This window comes from Phyllobates terribilis, unplaced genomic scaffold, assembly GCF_046119375.1.
Source record: "Phyllobates terribilis strain yellow unplaced genomic scaffold, ASM4611937v1 Scaffold_171__1_contigs__length_4068163, whole genome shotgun sequence".
Lineage (NCBI taxonomy): Eukaryota > Metazoa > Chordata > Amphibia > Anura > Dendrobatidae > Phyllobates > Phyllobates terribilis.
In genome coordinates this window covers 1,494,077-1,514,478 of record NW_027362931.1, presented here as the reverse complement: position 1 = coordinate 1,514,478, position 20,402 = coordinate 1,494,077, and the positions used below count along the sequence as shown (strand labels likewise).

Genomic DNA, 20,402 nt, shown 5'->3' with positions numbered 1-20,402 from the left:
GAAACCTGTTTCCTTTCTGAGATCTACAGCTTTCGGTTTCCCAGTCTATATCGGGGTAGTTGAAGTCCCCCATAATAATCACCTCGTTATTTTTTGCTACTTCGTCTATTTGTCTCATTAATAGACTTTCCGTGGCTTCTGCTATATTTGGTGGTTTATAACAGACTCCTATGATAATTTTATTATTGTTTTTTGCCCCATGTATCTCCACCCATAAGGACTCGACCTCCTCATTTCCCTCCCATACATCCTCCCGTATTGTAGGCTTTAGACACGTCTTTACATATAGACAGACTCCACCCCCTTTCTGATTTCTTCGATCCCTTCTAAACAGACTGTAACCCTGTAAGTTAACTGCCCAGTCATAGCTTTCATCTAACCATGTCTCGGTTATTCCCACTATGTCATAGTTACCTGGAGATATTTCTGCTTCCAGTTCATCCATCTTGTTTGTCAGGCTCCTGGCATTTGCTAGCACGCAGTTTACACGATTTTGTTTTGTTCCAATCTTCTCCCTGTGGATTATATTACAAATGTTCTTACCTCCCTTCCAAGCATCTTGTCTTGGACCTTCTTTGTCACGCTTCATATCTTTCATTAGTATGTTCTCTGGTTTCATGTTCGTGTCCGGCGTTTTTCTTCCCATCCCCATTCCCATCCCCTCTTCTTCTAGTTTAACGCCCTCCTGATGAGTGTTGCGAGTCTCCTGGCGAATGTGTGTTTCCCGGGTTTGTTGAGGTGTAGTCCGTCTCTGGCAAGGAGTCCATCATAGAGGTAATTCACACCGTGGTCCAGGAATCCAAATCCTTGTTGTCTGCACCATCGTCTCAGCCAGTTGTTCACATCAAGGATCCTGTTCCATCTCCTGACGCCATGCCCGTCTACTGGAAGGATAGAAGAAAAAACTACCTGCGCATCCAGCTCTTTTACTTTCTTCCTCAATGCTTCAAAGTCCTTGCAGATTGTCGGTAGGTCCTTCTTTGTCGTGTCATTCGTGCCAACATGTATCAGAAGAAATGGGTGGACATCCTTGGAACTGATGAGCTTCGGTATCCTATCGGTAACATCCTTGATCTTCGCCCCTGGGAGGCAGCATACTTCTCTTGCGGTTATGTCCGGTCTGCAGATAGCTGCTTCTGTTCCTCTCAGCAGTGAGTCTCCCACCACCACCACTCTTCTTCCCTTCTTGGCTGTCCTTTTTCTTGTCGCTTCTGGGTGTTTCTGGGTACTCTTTTCTTTTTTGCTTGCTGGTAGTTCCTCATCCTTAGGTGTGCCATCTTCGTCCTCCACAAGTCCTTGGAATCTGTTTCTCAGTTGTGTGGTTGGTGGTGTCTCCATGGTCCTCTTGCTTCTTTTGGTCACTTGCCTCCACTTGTCTGCCTCTGGAGGTTCTCTGACGCTTCCTTCACTTTCCGTGACCAGTAGTGACGCTTCTGTTCTGTCCAGGAAGTCTTCATTTTCCTTGATGAGTTTTAATGTCGCAATTCTTTCTTCTAGTCCCCGCACCTTTTCTTCTAAAAGAGCCAGTAGTCTACACTTCTGGCAGGTGAAGTTGGTTTTTAGCTTCTGGTCGATCTGTGAACATGTAGCACATGCTGCAGCTCACCATGTAGGTTGTCACATCTGCCATGCTGCTCCTCGTCCCTGCTGACTTGATGTCTGTCTTCTTTCTTGTGATACCCTAGGATAAACAAATTTGGCGATGCTTTCCAAGCAGCTGGTCCCGGCTGTACCCAACGATCTTCTAGCTGAAGGAGACTCTTCGCTTTTCCCAGAAGGCACCTGGAATATGCAAATTGTCCTCTTCAAGCTTCAATCCCATTGTTTTTTCAGTATGTAGACAGTGATCAGGTCATAGAAGGGTTATGGATTTAGAATTGCTTTCATTTCTCATTGGGTGAATATTTTAATATCTGAACGGACGACTAAATTATCAGCATTAGAACATTTTAATAAAAAAAATAGGAAAAAAAAAAATAATTAAAATATTAAAAATTCGCCAGACCCTCATCACAAGATGGCGCCGAGAACTCTGCACAACAACATGGAGAGGAGGAGATGGCGCGGGAGGATGCTGAGGCTGAGTCGCACCCGGGAGAACCTGAGCCTACGTAAAGACAGGTATCTGTACAACTCCGCTCTGCTATACAAGACACAGACGTATCTCTTTGGCCGGGGTCCCACTAGCGTACGGTATGCGATGCGAGACCACCCGATGCGATATGCTAATGACACTCGCTGCTGCTCTGCTGCGAGCGGGAGCCGAATGTCAGTGCTCCATGCTCTGATCCTCTCGCACGGCTGCGGAGGGGATGGGGAAATCAGTTTCTCCATCTCCTCTGTTGCTGGCATTGGCCGGAATTGCACTGCACTCGGGTGGTATCTGAGTGCAGCACGATGTTTCACACGCACCCGTAGATTATATAGATGCGTGCGATCCGATCGGAGCTGGAAAACAAAACGCCGCTGAGCAGAGAATCCGAGGATTACTGGGTACGGATGCAGTCTGGGGTTTTATCGGATTGAAGTGAGAGCGAGCCCTGACTGGGGAAACAGATGAACTTACTATAGATGTGGACCTGATGAGACTACTGGACTTACAGAACCTCCGGGAGCGGAGAAATCCTCATCACTGGAGAAAGCGGCCACTATGTGACGTCAGAGAGCGGAGGAGCCGGAGGAGCGACTGCCGGGATCATCTGCAGATCTGGGCGGGGCAATGACCCCTGAGGGGGAGGAGCTGCGGTGACGTCATCACTGTCACATGACCGCAGCCTCATCACAGCTCCTTCACCATTATAATAACTTTATAGTTTATAGAATCATTACAATCTGTGAGGAAACATCAGACAGAAAAGGAGGAAAGAGAAGAAACAATATTTATTTTATTTTCAATGTTTTATTTCTTGAGAATCTAATATAAAGTAGGGACAAACAGATGATTTCATGAAGAATCTTTGCAGGTGTATAACAAGGAAACATAAGATATAGATATTTATACATTCAAGTGAATTATTCTTGTTACATCACAAGAAGAGGGGAAGTGTCAGATATAAACTTTAAGAATAAAATATCTGATTCCAAAAAGAAGAATTTTTTCTTAGATTCATAAACTAGTGTCATAATGTATAAGGAATAAAGTAGATTGTCTCAGGTATATACAGGACCAGAGAATAAGAAATGGAGGGAGGGAGGGGTGAGACAGACTTTGGTATAGGAGAAGGAAAAAGGAAGGAGGGAGTGGGGGAGGGGGGTCCAGTATATTCTACGTCAGATCTTCAAGATATTAATAAAACATTAAATGGTTGAGGACAGAAAATGAGTAGAATTCCTGTAAATCTGCCGAGGACTCCAGACATAATGGAGGAGGTAAGGTTTTGTATGGAGAGAGCAGCCAGTTCTTCAGTATGGTTTAGTTGATCAATTCTGAGGATTAATTCTTTCTTGTTTGGGATATTTGAAGGGCGCAAAAGTGGGGGTAGGAGACGTTTGCCGGCAGTAAACACGAAGGAGGCCAATTTAGACAAGAACTTTTTATCTGGATCAATTGGAAAGTTTAGAAAAATATGTTTAGGGGTTAGGGCTATGTTGGTGTGGAGCAATTCGTATAAGGTTTGGGAAACGATTTTCCAAAATTCTTGTAAGATTTGACATGACCACCAAAGGTAGAGGTAGGAGCCCGTATGATTTTCACATCCCCAGCATATATTTGGAGTGGTAGGAAACCATTTGTGGGTCTGGAGTGGAGTGGTGTACCAATGGTTGATTATTTTGTATGAATTCTCTTGGGCTTTAGCGCATTGTGAGGGGCCGTGTGAGGACTTGTAAATGTGTTTGATTTGAGGTTCTGTAAAGGAGCAGTCAAGATCTTTTTCCCATTTTAATATGACAGCTCTTTTCAGTGGGACGTCTCTTGAGAGTAAGATGTTGTAAAGGGTTGAAAGCGTTTTCCTCGGAGGTCCTTTCTGAGAACAGATAGTTTTATAAGAAGTAAGTGATCTGGAGAGATCCCCTTTAATCATGATCTGGTGTAGAGTCTTCTTTAAAGACATGTAATGGATGTAGGTATAATTGGACATTGTAGGTAATGTCTTCATATCTTTAAAGGAAATAAAGGTGCCTTCATTGAATAATTGGTCTATAAGGGGAGAGGTGTCTAAGTTCCTTTTTGTGGGATCTAATGTGAATTTTTTAAAGATTAGAGAGATAAAATCTGATACTCGAGCTAATGGAGCAAGGGCAGGGGCGAAAAAGTCTACTACTGATTTCCAACATTTAACCACCGTACGAGTGAGGAGGTTGTGAAAAGTGTTTTCATGTATTAAAGTAGAGGGTGAAAAAATAACTGAGCGTAGAGGTATGGGGGACATGTGTTCCTCTACAGAGAGCCAGGGTTTCTCTTTTGGGTTCCTGATCCACTCAATAGTTCTAGAAAGTACGGCCGCTAAGTAGTAGTTATGGATGTTGGGGGCTCCCATGCCACCTAAAATTTTAGGCATTGAAAGAGTACGCGAGTTAAGTCTCGAGCGGTGATTGTTCCAAATGTAGTTAAAGAAAGAAGAGTTAATTTTAGTTACAAATGTTTTTGAAAGCGTAATGGGTAGCATTTGGAAAAGGTAGATGAATGTGGGTAAGAGAATGTTTTTTATTATTTTTTTTCTGCCCATCCAGGAGAGGTAGGGGGCTTTCCATTTTTTGGTATGTTCTGTTATTAATGAGAGAAGTGGTTTATAATTTAGATTGTAGAGGTTTTTTTGGGATGCACTTATCTTAATGCCCAAATAGGAAATGTATTTGTCTGGCCAGCAGAAGGGGTATCGTGATTTCAGGTGAGTTAGAGAGTATATGGGTATGTTTATTCCTAAGGCCTCAGATTTGGTTACATTTATTTTAAAATTAGACAGGGAGCCATATCTCTCTAGGATCTGCATAAGGGCTGGTATGCCTTTGTGTGGCTGCGTCATAGTGATTAGGAGATAGTCTGTAAAGGCCATGGTTTTGTGATGTAATCCCTGAAGTTTAACACCAATTATGTCATCACAGAGATTAATGGATTTGATCAAGGGTTCCATTACCATAATGAATAACAATGGTGAAAGAGGGCAGCCTTGCCTTGTTTCATTGTGTATGGCCGAGGGGTGAGAATACATTTGGAGAATAGCTGATGTTACTAATGGAGGGAAATTAAAGCAATTAAGAGTTTCTTGTAGGAAGTTCCAATCCACTCTGTCAAAAGCTTTCTCTGCATCAGTACCTAAAAGTACCAAAGGAAGTTTGTGGTAAATAGAGTATTGTGTCAGGTGAAGGATCCGCCAAGCATTGCCCTTACCCTCCCTACCTTTAATGAAGCCTGCCTGATCCGAGATGAGATTAAGTTAGGTAGGAATTCTGCAATGCGTTTTGCAAGCATGCTTGCATAAGTTTTAAGATCTACGTTTAGTAGAGAAATCGGTCTGTAATTGCTACAGAGTTCTGGATCCTTGCCTTCCTTATGAAGAAGGGATATATGAGCTTCCAAAGATTGGGGAGGGAAAGGTTCGCCCTGGAGTACCTTGTTACACATTTTCGTGAAATGAGGTTCTAAGATCTTGGAGAAGGTTTTGTAGTACAAGATAGGAAGGCCATCTGGGCCAAGAGCTTTTCCCTTAGAGCTATTTGACAGAACGGAGAGGACTTCTTTAATGTTGAATGGTTTGGATAGAAATGCCTGTTCTGGGGATAGTTTAGGCAAATTAAGTGTAGCTAAAAAGGATTGAATGTCTGAGCGTTTTTTCTCTATGTTTGGAAGAGGTTCGTCTGGGTGGAGATTGTACAGGTTAGAGTAATATTTTAAGAATTCTGAGGAAATCTTATTGCAGTCTGTTGTACTTTGGCCATTAGGGTTTTTTAAAGAGTGGATATAGGTTTTAGCTTGTCTTGATTTTATTAACGACATCATAAGTTTAGAAGTCTTATCGCCATGCACAAACATGCGATTTTTCCATTTAAAGTATATTTTTGCAGACTGCTTGTTTAGCAGGTCTGTTAATTGTAGGCATTTGGCTGTTAAAGCCTCCAAACTTTGATGTAGAAGAGTTCTTTTATGCTCTAGTTCGGCTATTTCTTCATAAAGGTCTTGTGAATTTTTTTTTCTCTGTTTATTTAGAAAGGAAGATATGGAAATCAGCTCACCTCTGACCACCGATTTATGGGTTTCCCAAAGGATTGGATAACTTATTTCTGGTGTGGCATTAGTTTCAAAGAAGTTGGTTAGTGTAGTGTGAATACGTTGTTTATTGGAATCTGAAGACAGGATTGATTCATTTAATCTCCATGTGCGATAAATAGAATGGGGTTTGGAGATTGAAAAACAAACTGAGACTATTGAGTGGTCCGAGTGAACCGATGGAAGTATTTCTGCCTTTAAAGCTCTTGGTAGTAAGGGCCTTGGAAGGAAGACATAGTCAATCCTATGGTAGGAATTGTGAGAATGAGAAAAGTATGTATAGTCTAAATCAGAAGGGTGGAGGTATCGCCAAATATCTATAAGTGATGAGGTATGGAGTGATTTTTTTATTCTGGCTAGAGCTCGGTAGGAAACTTGGCATTGTTTTGAGGAAGAATCTAAAGAGGGATCCATGGGTATATTAAGGTCTCCTCCGATGATTGGAATACCCTCCATAAAAGAGCGGAATTTATTCAGTTTGGAAATAATCCATTTGATTTGTTTTTTTATTTGGAGCGTATAAGTTACCGATTGTTACCAGGGTGCCTGCCAAAAGGCCTTTCACAAAAATAAATCGCCCCTCTGAATCGATTAGAGAATCGTTCAGAAGAAAGGTGTGTCCTTGGCAAAAGCTATTGACACTCCTCGAGATCTCTTTTGAGGTGTAGTGGCGTGATACCATTGGTTATATTAAGCTTTTTCAAAGGTGGGGAGTTTCTCTGATTGAAAATGTGTTTCTTGTATGAAAAGAATATTGAAGTTTTCCTTTCTAAATCTGTCTAATGTTTGGGATCTTGGTATAGGTGAATTGAGGCCATGGGAATTAAAGTTTGCTAGTTTGATATTACCTTGTCTGGAATCCATGGGGGGGCGGTGTTGGAACATGGAAGTTTATCCTTAGAAGTATTAGAGGGAAGAGAAAGGATAGGAGAGATGGAAAATTGTAGAGATATAGTGTCATTAGAACAGTAGGAACAGTATCAACAAGAGAGGTACAAAAAGTATTTGTAAATACAAATAACAGTACTATAAAATATAGTATTGTATTACGAACAGTAGGAAGGGGGGCGTGATGGTGTCAGTGCAATAAGCTCTGTGTATGATCATTTACATATGATCTCGTAAAGGCGAGCCCGTCGCTGCAACTAAAGTTAAGGGTAACATTAAAGATGCAGGGACAGACCTGTTGGAGAGGACTCCAGTTGGAGTTAACACACAGAGCTTAAGGAACAAGTAAGGCGGTTCTTTTAGCGTAAGATGTCAGTTGGCAAAGAAAACCTCACCAATTGCGCCTCACTCAACAGGGAAGCAGAAAAATAGAGAAAATAAAAAAGAATAGTCCTTGGACTTAAACAGTTCATTACTGAGAATTAGTATAACAGTCTTTTGACTCGTAATGCCAGGGTGCAGGGAAACATCAACAAATTGCACCCTATTCAGAATTAGATTAATGGCTAAATAAGTAAAAGGTTCATAAGTTTGAACAGTCAACCAATTATAGGAATCCAAAACAGAAGTTATAATGACTTAGGACTAATTAAGTCTGGCAAGAAGAACTTTGGTTCAGCCGGCTTCGCTGTCCTTAGAGATAGAAGAGTGCTTTGTTAGTTTACGTTTGGATCGTTGCGACTTGGTAGGCGAGAAGACACTCCAAGGTGTGGGTAGAAATAGGGGATTCAAGGAAGATGCAGAATTGGATGCTTCCAAATCCGGGTATTTTTCAAGAGTGATTCAGAGTTCTTTACAAGCATCTTGGATCTCAGTCGAGGTCCTAGCTTGGATTCGCTTGTCCTTAATAATAGATCTTTGATGTGAAAGTCCAAGAATCGACAAATGACGTCACGTGGTGGATCTCCTGGCTTGGGTCTGGGCCTCAGGGCTCTATGCGCTCTCACTATTTCAATGTTGGGAGGATTGTCAGAATTCAAAATCTTGAGAAATATTTCTCTGAGTGTTGGAGTTATTGCTTCAGTTGCTACCGATTCAGGGAGGACTTTTATGCGAAGATTGTTTCGTCTTTCTCTATTTTCGTGATCTTCTAGGATGGAATATATTTGATTAATTTGGCCTTCTTGATTTTGAATGCTGGTTAATGAAGCATTAGATTGTTGTATTAGAGTAGAATGGGTAGTTTCTAGAGAATCTACTCTCGGACCTATTTGTGTGATTTCTTGTTTTATGTCGGTGAGGTCCTTCTCAATAGGTTCTAATGATTTAGCAAGTATCCTTTTAATGAAGGAGCGAGATACTGGATGATCATTTGTAGATCCGCAGTCATCTGCGTTACTTTCCGGTTCAGAATCAAAGTCATATTGAGAATGCAAATCTGAAGGTTGCTGGGACTTAGGTTTAGATGTAGTAGATTTAGCTTGTTGTTTTTTTGAGGTATTTGTTCATGTCAATTTGAGTGAGAGAAGTAATTGACCCAGAGGTTGCTCCAGAGGCCTTATTGCCAATTTTGACCATTATGAAATATTCAACTTAGTTTTGAAGAAAGAAAAATAATAACATGACACCATGTGGCGGTGAGGGTCTGAGCCGGAGCGGGGCCGGCGGCGGTGAGGGTCTGAGGCCGAGCGGGGCCGGCGAGGGTCTGTGGCCGAGCGGGGCCGGCGAGGGTCTGAGGCCGAGCGGGGCCGGCGAGGGTCTGAGGCCGAGCGGGGCCGGCGAGGGCCTGAGGCCGAGCGGGGCCGGCGAGGGCCTGAGGCCGAGCGGGGACGGCGAGGGTCTGAGGCCGAGCGGGGACGGCGAGGGTCTGAGGCCGAGCGGGGACGGCGAGGGTCTGAGGCCGAGCGGGGACGGCGAGGGTCTGAGGCCGAGCGGGGACGGCGACGGCGAGGTTCTGAGGCCGAGCGGGGCTGGAGGCGGTGAGGGTCTGAGGCCGAGCGGGGCTGGCGGCGGTGAGGGTCTGAGGCGGAGCGGGGCTGGCGGCGGTGAGGGTCTGAGGCGGAGCGGGGCTGGCGGCAGTGAGGGTCTGAGGTGGAGCGGGGCTGGCGGCAGTGAGGGTCTGAGGCGGAGCGGGGCTGGCGGCAGTGAGGGTCTGAGCCGGAGCGGGGCTGGAGGCAGTGAGGGTCTGAGGTTGAGCGGGGCTGGTGGCAGTGAGGGTCTGAGGCGGAGCGGGGCTGGTGGCAGTGAGGGTCTGAGGCGGAGCGGGGCTGGGGGCAGTGAGGGTCTGAGGCGGAGCGGGGCTGGTGGCAGTGAGGGTCTGAGGCGGAGCGGGGCTGGTGGCAGTGAGGGTCTGAGGCGGAGCGGGGCTGGCGGCAGTGAGGGTCTGAGGCGTAAACCGTGTGCTGCAAAATCTGAAGAGAAAAAGCAATAGAAGAAAAGGGATCAAACACGTCACACTGCTGGAGCCAATCACCAACCGGAGTTCTCACTGCTAAGCGCCGCCCCCTGATCACATGGTGGTGACGTCACCACAAGCCCTTCACCACATCTCGCCTGAGCCCAGCCCCCTGATCACATGGGGGTGACGTCACCACAGGTCCTTCACCACATCTCTCCTGAGCCCCGCCCCTGATCACATGGCGGTGACATCACCGCAAGACCTTCACATCTCTCCTGGGATCCGCCCCCTGATCACATGGCGGTGACGTCACCACAAGTCCTTCGCCACTGCTCTCCTGAGCTCCGCCCCCTGATCACATGGCGGTGACGTCACCACAGGTCCTTCACCACTTCTCTTGTGAGCTCCGCCCCCTGATCACATGGCGGTGACGTCACCACAGTACGTTCACTTCTCTCCTGAGCTCCGCCCCCTGATCACATGGTGATGACGTCACCACAGGTCCTTCACCACCTCTCTCCTGAGCTCCGCCCCCTGATCACATGGCGGTGACGTCACCACAGGTCCTCCCGCTCTCAGTGCAGCAGCTCCGTCCTGGTTGTGCGCAGCTCTTGCTCTCTGGTATCAGCCAGCAGCAGGTTTCCGCTTCCCGCCATTCCGGTGAGATTACAGGGAGGGTTTGTGGTGAATCTGTGAGAGGAGAGTGTGGGGTGAGATCAGAGCTGTTCCTGTGGAGGCTCCTGCTCCATGTGACTGCGGCTCCTCAGTGTTGTATGGGGGATGTGCAGCGGCTCCTCCTCACCTCACCGTCCCCGCTGGAGGTGGAGTTACCACGGTGACCGCCCCCGCTGGAGGTGGAGTTACCACGGTGACCGTCCCCCGCTGGAGGTGGAGTTACCACGGTGACCGTCCCCCGCTGGAGGTGGAGTTACCACGGTGACCGTCCCCCACTGGAGGTGTGGTTACCACGGTGACCGCCCCCCGCTGGAGGTGGAGTTACCACGGTGACCGTCCCCCGCTGGAGGTGGAGTTACCACGGTGACCGCCCCCGCTGGAGGTGGAGTTACCGCGGTGACCGTCCCCCGCTGGAGGTGGAGTTACCGCGGTGACCGTCCTCCGCTGGAGGTGTAGTTACCGCGGTGACCGTCCTCCGCTGGAGGTGTAGTTACCGCGGTGACCGTCCACCGCTGGAGGTGTAGTTACCACGGTGACCGTCCCCGCTGGAGGTGGAGTTACCACGGTGACCGTCCCCGCTGGAGGTGGAGTTACCACGGTGACCGCCCCCGCTGGAGGTGGAGTTACCACGGTGACCGTCCCCCGCTGGAGGTGTGGTTACCACGGTGACCGTCCCCCACTGGAGGTGTGGTTACCATGGTGACCGCCCCCCGCTGGAGGTGGAGTTACCACGGTGACCGTCCCCCGCTGGAGGTGGAGTTACCACGGTGACCGTCCCCCGCTGGAGGTGGAGTTACCACGGTGACCGTCCCCCGCTGGAGGTGGAGTTACCACGGTGACCGTCCCCCGCTGGAGGTGGAGTTACCGCGGTGACCGTCCCCCGCTGGAGGTGGAGTTACCGCGGTGACCGTCCTCCGCTGGAGGTGTAGTTACCGCGGTGACCGTCCTCCGCTGGAGGTGTAGTTACCGCGGTGACCGTCCCCCGCTGGAGGTGTAGTTACCACGGTGACCGTCCTCCGCTGGAGGTGGAGTTACCACGGTGACCGTCCTCCTCTGGAGATGGAGTTACCACGGTGACCGTCCTCCTCTGGAGATGGAGTTACCACGGTGACCGTCCCCCGCTCGAGGTGTAGTTACCACGGTGACCGTCCCCCGCTGGAGGTGTAGTTACCACGGTGACCGTCCCCCCCACTGGCATTGTAGTTACCACCGTGACCGTCCTCTGCTGGAGGTGTAGTTACCACAGTGACCGTCCTCCGCTGGAGGTGTAGTTACCACGGTGACCGTCCTCCGCTGGAGGTGTAGTTACCACGGTGACCGTCCCCCGCTGGCGGTGTATTTACCACAGTGACCGTCCTTCGCTGGAGGTGTAGTTACCACGGTGACCGTTCCCCCCCACTGGCAGTGTAGTTACCACAGTGACTGTCTTCTGCTGCAGGTGTAGTTACCACAGTGACCGTGCTTCGCTGGAGGTGTAGTTACCACGGTGACCGTCCTCTGCTGGCAGTGTAGTTACCACGGTGACCGTCCCCCGCTGGAGGTGTAGTTACCACGGTGACCATTCCCCCCACTGGCAGTGTAGTTACCACAGTGACCGTCCTTCGCTGGAGGTGTAGTTACCACGGTGACCGTCCTCTGCTGGCAGTGTAGTTACCACGGTGACCGTTCCCCGCTAGAGGTGTAGTTACCACGGTGACCATTCCCCCCACTGGCAGTGTAGTTACCACAGTCACCGTCCTTCGCTGGAGGTGTAGATACCACGATGACCGTCCCCCACTGGCTGTGTAGTTACCACGGTGATCCGTCCCCCGCTGTAGGTGTAGTTACCATGATGACCGTCCTCCGCTGGCTGTGTAGTTACCACGGTGACCGTCCTCTCCTGGAGGAGTAGTTACCACGGTGACCGTCCTCTGCTGGCTGTGTAGTTACCACGATGACCGTCCTCCGCTGGCGGTGTAGTTACCACGATGACCGTCCTCCGCTGGCTGTGTAGTTACCACGGTGACCTTCCTCCACTGGCGGTGTAGTTACAACGATGACCATCCTCCTACGAGGCTGATAATGAGCCGTCAGATCGGCGGAGGAGGTTGCGGTGGAGTTTGTGGCTTTTTCTCCAGATTCTTCCTGATAAATATCGGATATTTGGGTCAGAATTCAGTGATTGTCGTTATATCGTCCCCTGTGATCTCCATCTTCTCCTTTATCATGAAGACGCCGGCAGGACGAGATCCCTCCAGCTGATCCAGTGTTCATCCCTCCTTCTTCTGAATGACCCCCCCGAGGATGGACGAGGACGAGACCACCAGAAGATTATTACACTTCACCCTGGAGATCATCTCCCTGCTGAGCGGAGAGGTAACTCCTCTACATTTCTATCAGCTTTATTGTGTTATGTAACAAGTCCAACATCGGGAAGAGGAAATCCAGAGGAGGAAGAGAAGGATTCTTTACTGTAAGAGCAGTGATGGTGTGCAGTTCTCTGCCAGGAGGAGTTGTCATGGGGATTCCCTATAAGAGTTGTAGAGGGGCCTGGATGTCTGTCCTGAGTGTAATAATATTCCAGGTTATGGCCCCAGATTACTGGAGACGGTTATTGATCCCGGGATTTCTACTGATTGTCAGATCTGGAGTCGGGAAGGAATTCTTCTCCCTAAGTGTCTCTCTCCATACACAGGATTACACAATAGTGAGGAAGACACCGGGGGAGGGTGTGACTCCCATCATCCATCTCCAGGAGTCAGGAGGGCGGAGCCCGGGCCCCATCACAGAGCCTCCCCCGCACCCCCCGATACATGAGAGGAAGAAGAAGAAGATCCTAGAGCTCAGCAACAAGATGATTGAGCTGCTGAGCGGAGAGGTGACTGCTGGGACATTATACAGGACGGCACTGGAGGATTCTGGGTGATGACCGGAGAGGTGACTGCTGGGACATTATACAAGACAGCACTGGAGGATTCTGGGTGATGAGCGGAGTGTTGACTGCTGGGACATTATACAGGACAGCACTAGAGGATTCTGGGTGATGAGCGGAGAGGTGACTGCTGGGACATTATACAAGACAGCACTGGAGGATTCTGGGTGATGACCGGAGAAGTGACTGCTGGGACATTATACAGGACAGCACTGGAGGATTCTGGGTGATGACCGGAGAGGTGACTGCTGGGACATTATACAGGACGGCACTGGAGGATTCTGGGTGATGACCGGAGAGGTGACTGCTGGGACATTATACAGGACAGCACTGGAGGATTTTGGGTGATGACTGAGGAGGTGACTGCTGGGACATTATACAGGATAGCACTGGAGGATTCTGTGTGATGACCGGAGAGGTGACTGCTGGGACATTATACAGGACAGCACTGGAGGATTCTGGGTGGTGAGCGGAGAGGTGACTGCTGGGACATTATACAGGACGGCACTGGAGGATTCTGGGTGATGAGCAGAGAGGTGACTGCTGGGACATTATACAGGACAGCACTGGAGGATTCTGGGTGATGACCGCAGAGGTGACTGCTGGGACATTATACAGGACAGCACTGGAGGATTCTGGGTGGTGAGCGGAGAGGTGACTGCTGGGACATTATACAGGACGGCACTGGAGGATTCTGGGTGATGACGGTGTCGTTGTTGTCAGGTTCCTATAAGGTGTCAGGACGTCGCTGTCTATCTCTCCATGGAGGAGTGGGAGTATCTAGAAGGACACCAGGATCGGTACCAGGAGGTGATGATGGAGGAGCTCCGGCCTCTTACACCAGGTTCGCTGTAGATGACGTGTAATGATGAATCTCCCATTTTCGGCTTTTCTCCTCTTTTTTTGCCTTGTACATGTGACTCTTGTGCTGCTGTCCTCGCTCCCTCCCTGTCTTGTCTTCTCCGCTCCCCTCCCCCATCGCTCACACAGGAGAGTGATTGTCCGCAGCGTTTGATTTTAGATTCTGTGGATAAATCAGCAGATTTCCGATTGTGTTTGGAGGACAATGAAGCCTCATAAGGTGACATCAGAAGAAATATTAGGAAGATTCATCGCTTCTTGACATAATGGCCGATCAGTAATGAGGGTTATGAAGGGTCGTTCCTCCTGAGCTTGTTGGGGTCTCAGGACTCCTGTTCTGGTGACTGATGGGGTCCTCTGTCCCCTGATCCGACGTCCCACACTGGGCGGTTACTCCGGTGATGTCCCCCCCGGTATCAGTATGGTACAATATAAGGGAGGGCCCTGCTCACAGTCTACATGTTAGGGGGGAATAGAAGGAGTTTCGTAGCAGACACGACCAGAATAAGATGTTACACGTCTCTGAGGTCTCAGATTTGTAGTGATTTACATTTATTGTATATTGTTCCTTACAGGGAACCTGTGTGGTTGGATATCGCCAGTAACATGCACATATGGGGTTAATCTGCTGGTTAATAGCATTAGGGAGGTGCCCAGCCGCTGTACTGCGTGTGCGGCACCCTGAAGCCGCCGGCTTTCAGTCATGCAGGCGCCAACGCAGCTACTGTCACCGTACGCAGCACTGAGCGGCGTCTGTACCTGCGCCCGGGACTGAGACTGACAGCCGGCTCAGCAGTGCATCAGTACAGAGCGACCGTCACTCAGTGTCGGGGCGCAGTTACAGCTGTCGCTCACAGTGCTGCCAGTGGTGACTGTAGCTACACCTTCTTGATTCCTTGGGATTACATCAGGCCTATGCATTTTTTGTGAGGGTGGTAGTAGTGGCGAGAGACTGTTGTGTTCCTACACCCTGGCTCCCTGACCAAGACAAATGTCCCCATTCTCCTGTGCTGTGCATGTGGTGCAGAACACTCACGTTTTGGTCGCAGATCTTTGCCGTCTTCGGTTTTTCCACTTCAGTAACCGCCGCACACACGATAGGGGACTTCCACTCCGTTTTACAAAAAAGAACTTTACTTAACAGTCCAACTTCACCATGAGGGAACACGCAGTATTGGGCGCATCCTTTTCCAGGTTCACAGTTCATTGCACAGCATATGTTAATATTCACCGTCTGTTTCTCCTGAGATGTCCCTTCCATAGTCGACCTCTTTGGCCTCTGAGACCCTCGCAGTTTTTAGAGTCCCGTTCCATTTCCTCTGTACTATTCCCCGTCCGACTTCCCCTTCTGGGAAGATTTTGAGACAAGTTACTCTGCTGACTCCTGTGGACCGTAGGCCCCGAACATTAAGGGAAAGTCGTTTTAGAGTTCCTGACTAACGTTCCTCTGCTGCTGGTCGGACCGGGTTTCTGTGCCCCCTGGACCTCCAGCTACTGCTCTGTCACATCCCTCCCTCAGAACTAACTGACAGGAAAAACCGTTACTCCGCCCTGGCCTAATCTCCTCCCCTTTTGACTGGGCCAATCACCAATCCTCCTTCGGTTGCTGCGCTGACTTCCCCGTTACTCCCCTGCTGCAGTCACTAAACCTCCTGGTAACTATCCCGGCTCCTCCTGCTCTGCAGCTATTGCGAAACACATTAACTGTTTCTATCCTAAACTATTGCTTTCACCACTACACTGTACCCAATTCCTAATAATAATAATAATTTTTATTTATATAGCGCCAACATATTCCGCAGCACTTTACAATTAAGCGGGGACATGTACAGACTGCTAAAACTCTTACTATATCTCTTATTCACTCTCGTCTGGACTACTGCAACTCTCTTCTGATCGGTCTCCCTCTTACCAAACTTTCTCCTCTCCAATCCGTCCTGAATGCGGCAGCCAAGGTCGTATTTCTGTCCAGCCGCTCCACCGATGCCTCCATCTTGTGCCAGTCATTACACTGGTTGCCCATTCGCTACAGGGTCCAATATAAACTCATCGCTCTCACCCACAAAGCTCTCCACAGTTCTCCACCGCCTTATATCTCCTCTCTCATCTCTGTCTATCGCCGTACATGTGCCCTCCGTTCTACAAATGACCTAAGACTAACATCCCTCATTATCCGAACCTCGCACCTCCGTCTCCAAGACTTCTCTCGTGCTGCACCAGTTCTCTGGAATGCTCTACCCCAGACGATCAGACTGATGCCTAGACCCCATGTCTTCAAGCGCGCTTTAAAAACCTGTCCTTCATTCCTCACATCAAATTACTCGCTCGTTTATATCATCTACACCTCAAAAACATCTCAAGAATCGGGACTTTTCTCACCTTTGACTCGGCAAAAACTCTTACTTTAGCTCTTATTCATTCTCGCCTCGACTATTGCAACTCTCTCCTAATCGGTCTCCCCCTTACTAAACTCTCCTCTCTCCAATTCGTCCTTAACGCAGCAGCCAGGATCATATTCCTCGCCAACCGCTACACCGATGCCTCTTCCCTGTGCCAGTCATTGCATTGGTTGCCCATCCAATATAGAGTTCAATTTAAACTTATCACGCTTACCCACAAAGTGCTCCATGCTTCAGTACCCCCCTACATATCCTCTCTTGTCTTAGTCTACCACCCTACACATGCCCTCCGTTCTGCCAGTGACTTAAAACTAAAATCCTCCATAATCCAAACTTCCCACTCCCGTCTCCAAGATTTCTCGCGTGCTGCGCCAATTTTTTGGAATGCACTACCCAGTTTGATTAATTCCCAATACCCACAGTTTCAAGCGGACCCTAAAAACCCATTTCTTCAGACTGGCGTATCGCCTCAACACACTATCTGTCCGTCACAGTTTTCCCCCATATTAAGCTCTTCTTCAACTTCAGGTTCATACAATCCATGCACTTAATAGCCTCGGTCAGGACTGTACACATACTGGCTGGCGACCAGTCCATGTATTATTATTTATCCTATTTAGTATATCTAGGCTGCATTATACAATATATGTACATTTTACCTTTTGTGTCTCCCCCATTTCCTCATAGACTGTAATCTTGCGAGCAGAGCCCTCACTCCTTTTGATTTGAGATATGCTTATTCTGTATTGTTTGTATAAGTCCCCACTAAAATTGTGAAGTGCTGCGGAATATGTTGGCGCTATGAAAATAAAAATTATTATTATATTATTATCAGTCCTGAGGAAGATCAGAGAAGACAGAGCGAGGGTTATACTAATTGTCCCCTTCTGGCCAAGAAGGACGTAGTTTTCCTGGTTAAGAATACTGTCGTCACCGACCCTTGCGTGATTCCGGATTTTCTCTGCCAGGGGCCAGTGCACCATCCCCAGGTAACCAATCTGTATTTGACAACCTGGAATTTGAGAGGCGCTATTGCAAGACAAAGGATTTTCTCCTAATTTAATTTCTACCCTACTTCAGAGTAGGAAGGCTGTCACCACTAAAGCTTATGGTAAGACCTGGAGAAAGTTTCTAACCACCTCAGGGGCAAAAGTGCAGCAAAGGGTACTGATTACTGTCATCCTAGAGTTCCTACAATGGGGTTCAGAACAAGGCCTTTCTACCAGTACCCTTAAAGTCCAGGTTTCAGCACTGGGAGCTCTATATAATTATAACTTGACAGGTAATCCCTGGGTCTCTCGGTTTATTAGGGCCTCCGCTAGATCTAGGCCCGTTATTAGGCAGATATTGCCCCCTTGGGATTTGAATTTGGTTCTGACAGCTGACTGATTCTCCATTCGAACCCTTAGTCAACATCACTGAAGTTTCTCTCATTAAAGATGGCTCTCCTAGTTGCCTTAACTTCAGCTCACAGGGTTAGCGACATTCAGGCCCCCCCTTTCACACAGATCCTAGATGATTGGATGGGTCTGGTTTTAGAATGACTATCTGCCTAAGGTAGCTTCCTGTTTTTATGGGACTCAGGAGGTAGTCCCTCCATCTTTTTGTACCACACCAAAAAATTCTAAGGAAGAGAAAGTTTGTATACTGGTTGTAAGGAGATGTATAGTTGAGTACCTGTCAGTCACACAGGCTTGGAGAAAGGATAGGTATTTATTTGCTTCCTTTCAGGGATCTAGGAAGGGGCGTAAGGCTTCAAAATGTGCAATAGCTAGATGGATTAGCGAGACCATTAGTCTATCCTACTCTGCGAGTGGGAATGTTGTTCCAGAAGGATTAAAGGCTCAGTCCACAAGAGCAGTGGCAACCTCATGGGCGGAAAGGTCGGAAGTTTCCATCAAACAGATTTTTAAGGCAGCAACATGGTGTTCTCCCTCTACTTTCTATAGGCTCTATCAGTTGGATCTGGCCTCCTCCTCTGGTCTCCGCTTTGGGAGAAGGGTTCTGCAAACTGTGGTCCCTCCCTGAATTATAATTCTCTGTAATTCTCTCCGTGGCGCTGTCATGGGTGAGAAAAAAGAGACGTAATTACTTACTTTTAATGGGATTTTTCAGAACCTATGACAGCACCCTTATATTCCCTCCCTTCACGTGTGGGTGAGCACACCTTTGGCCTTTTGTGTTTTGTCACAGAGGTGTTTTAATGATGTTGTTTGAATTGTTGTAATAACCATTGGAGGTCCTCCAGCGTTCTGTAATCCAACTGATGCGAGGGAGAGGTACCGTCCTTTTTTCTTAGGTTTCCTGTCCTTGATGGGCGGATCCCCTCTCTCTCTGTTATGGGTTATGAAAAATCTCATTATCGGTAAGTAATTGCATCTTTATCAGGTATTGCTTTTACGAGATTAATTGTGAAAAAGACCTGGCTATGTATTGTGTGTGGCCTCCACGTGCCTGTATGACCTCCCAACAACGCCTGGGCATGCTCCTGATGAGGTTGCGAATGGTCTCCTGTGGGATCTCCTCCCAGACCTGGACTAAAGCATCCGCCAACTCCTGGACAGTCTGTGGTGCAACGTGACGTTGGTGGATGGAGCAAGACATGATATCCCAGATGTGCTCAATCGGATTCAGGTCTGGGGAACGGGCGGGCCAGTCGATAGCTTCAATGCCTTCATCTTGCAGGAACTGCTGACACACTCCAGCCACATGAGGTCTGGCATTGTCCTGCATTAGGAGGAACCCAGGGCCAACCGCACCAGCATATGGTCTCACAAAGGGTGTGAGGATCTCATCTCGGTACCTAATGGCAGTCAGGCTACCTCTGGCGAGCACATGGAGGGCTGTGCGGCCCTCCAAAGAAATGCCATCCCACACCATTACTGACCCACTGCCAAACCGGTCATGCTGAAGGATGTTGCAGGCAGCAGATCGCTCTCCACAGCGTCTCCAGACTCTGTCACGTCTGTCACATGTGCGCAGTGTGAACCCACCTGCTTTCATCTGTGAAGAGCACAGGGCGCCAGTGGCGACTTTGCAAATCCTGGTGTTCTGTGGCAAACGCCAAGCGTCCTGCACGGTGTTGGGCTGTGAGCACAACCCCCATCTGTGGACGTCGGGCCCTTATACCACCCTCATGGAGTCGGTTTCTAACCGTTTGTGCAGACACATGCACATTTGTGGCCTGCTGGAGGTCATTTTGCAGGGCTCTGGCAGTGCTCCTCCTGTTCCTCCTTGCACAAAGGCAGAGGTAGCGGTCCTGCTGCTGGGTTGTTGCCCTCCTACGGCCCCCTCCACGTCTCCTGGTGTACTGGCCTGTCTCCTGGTAGCACCTCCAGCCTCTGGACACTACGCTGACAGACACAGCAAACCTTGCCACAGCTTGCATTGATGTGCCATCCTGGATGAGCTTCACTGCCTGAGCAACTTCTGTGGGTTGTAGAGTCCGTCTCATGCTACCACGAGTGTGAAAGCCCAACCAACATTCAAAAGTGACCAAAACATCAGCCAGAAAGCATTGGTACTGAGATGTGGTCTGTGGTCCCCACCTGCAGAACCACTCCTTTATTGAGGGAGTCTTGATAATTGGCAATAATTTCTATCTATTGTGTATTCCATTTGCACAACAGCATGTGAAATTGATTGTCAATCAGTGTTGCTTCCTAAGTGGACAGTTTGATTTCACAGAAGTTTGATTTACTTGGAGTTACAGTACAGACCAAAAGTTTGGACACACCTTCTCATTTAACCCCTTTACGACATAGGGCATATTAGTACGTATCTGTGCCCTGGGACTTCTGGACCAGATACGTATTTATACGCCCTGGCGATTTCGCCCGCACACAGGCTGTGCGGGCGCGATCGCCGCCGGGTGTCAGCTGATTGTCACAGCTGACACCCGGTGCTATGTGCAGGGAGCGGTCCCGCACCTCTCCCGGCACATTAACCCCCGCAATGCTGCCATCGAAGTCGATCGCAGCATTGCGGTGGCTAAGGGGAGGTGATCGCCGATACTCACCTCCTCTTCCGGCCTCCAGCGCTGTCTGCCGTGGCTTCCAGGATGTT

The 20,402-nt window shown here is 48.6% G+C and overlaps 1 pseudogene; it reads left to right on the top strand.

Moving 5' to 3' along the window:
* Window positions 1-20,402, top strand: part of LOC141212354 (uncharacterized) — a 112,955-nt pseudogene that overhangs the window by 22,509 nt on the left and 70,044 nt on the right.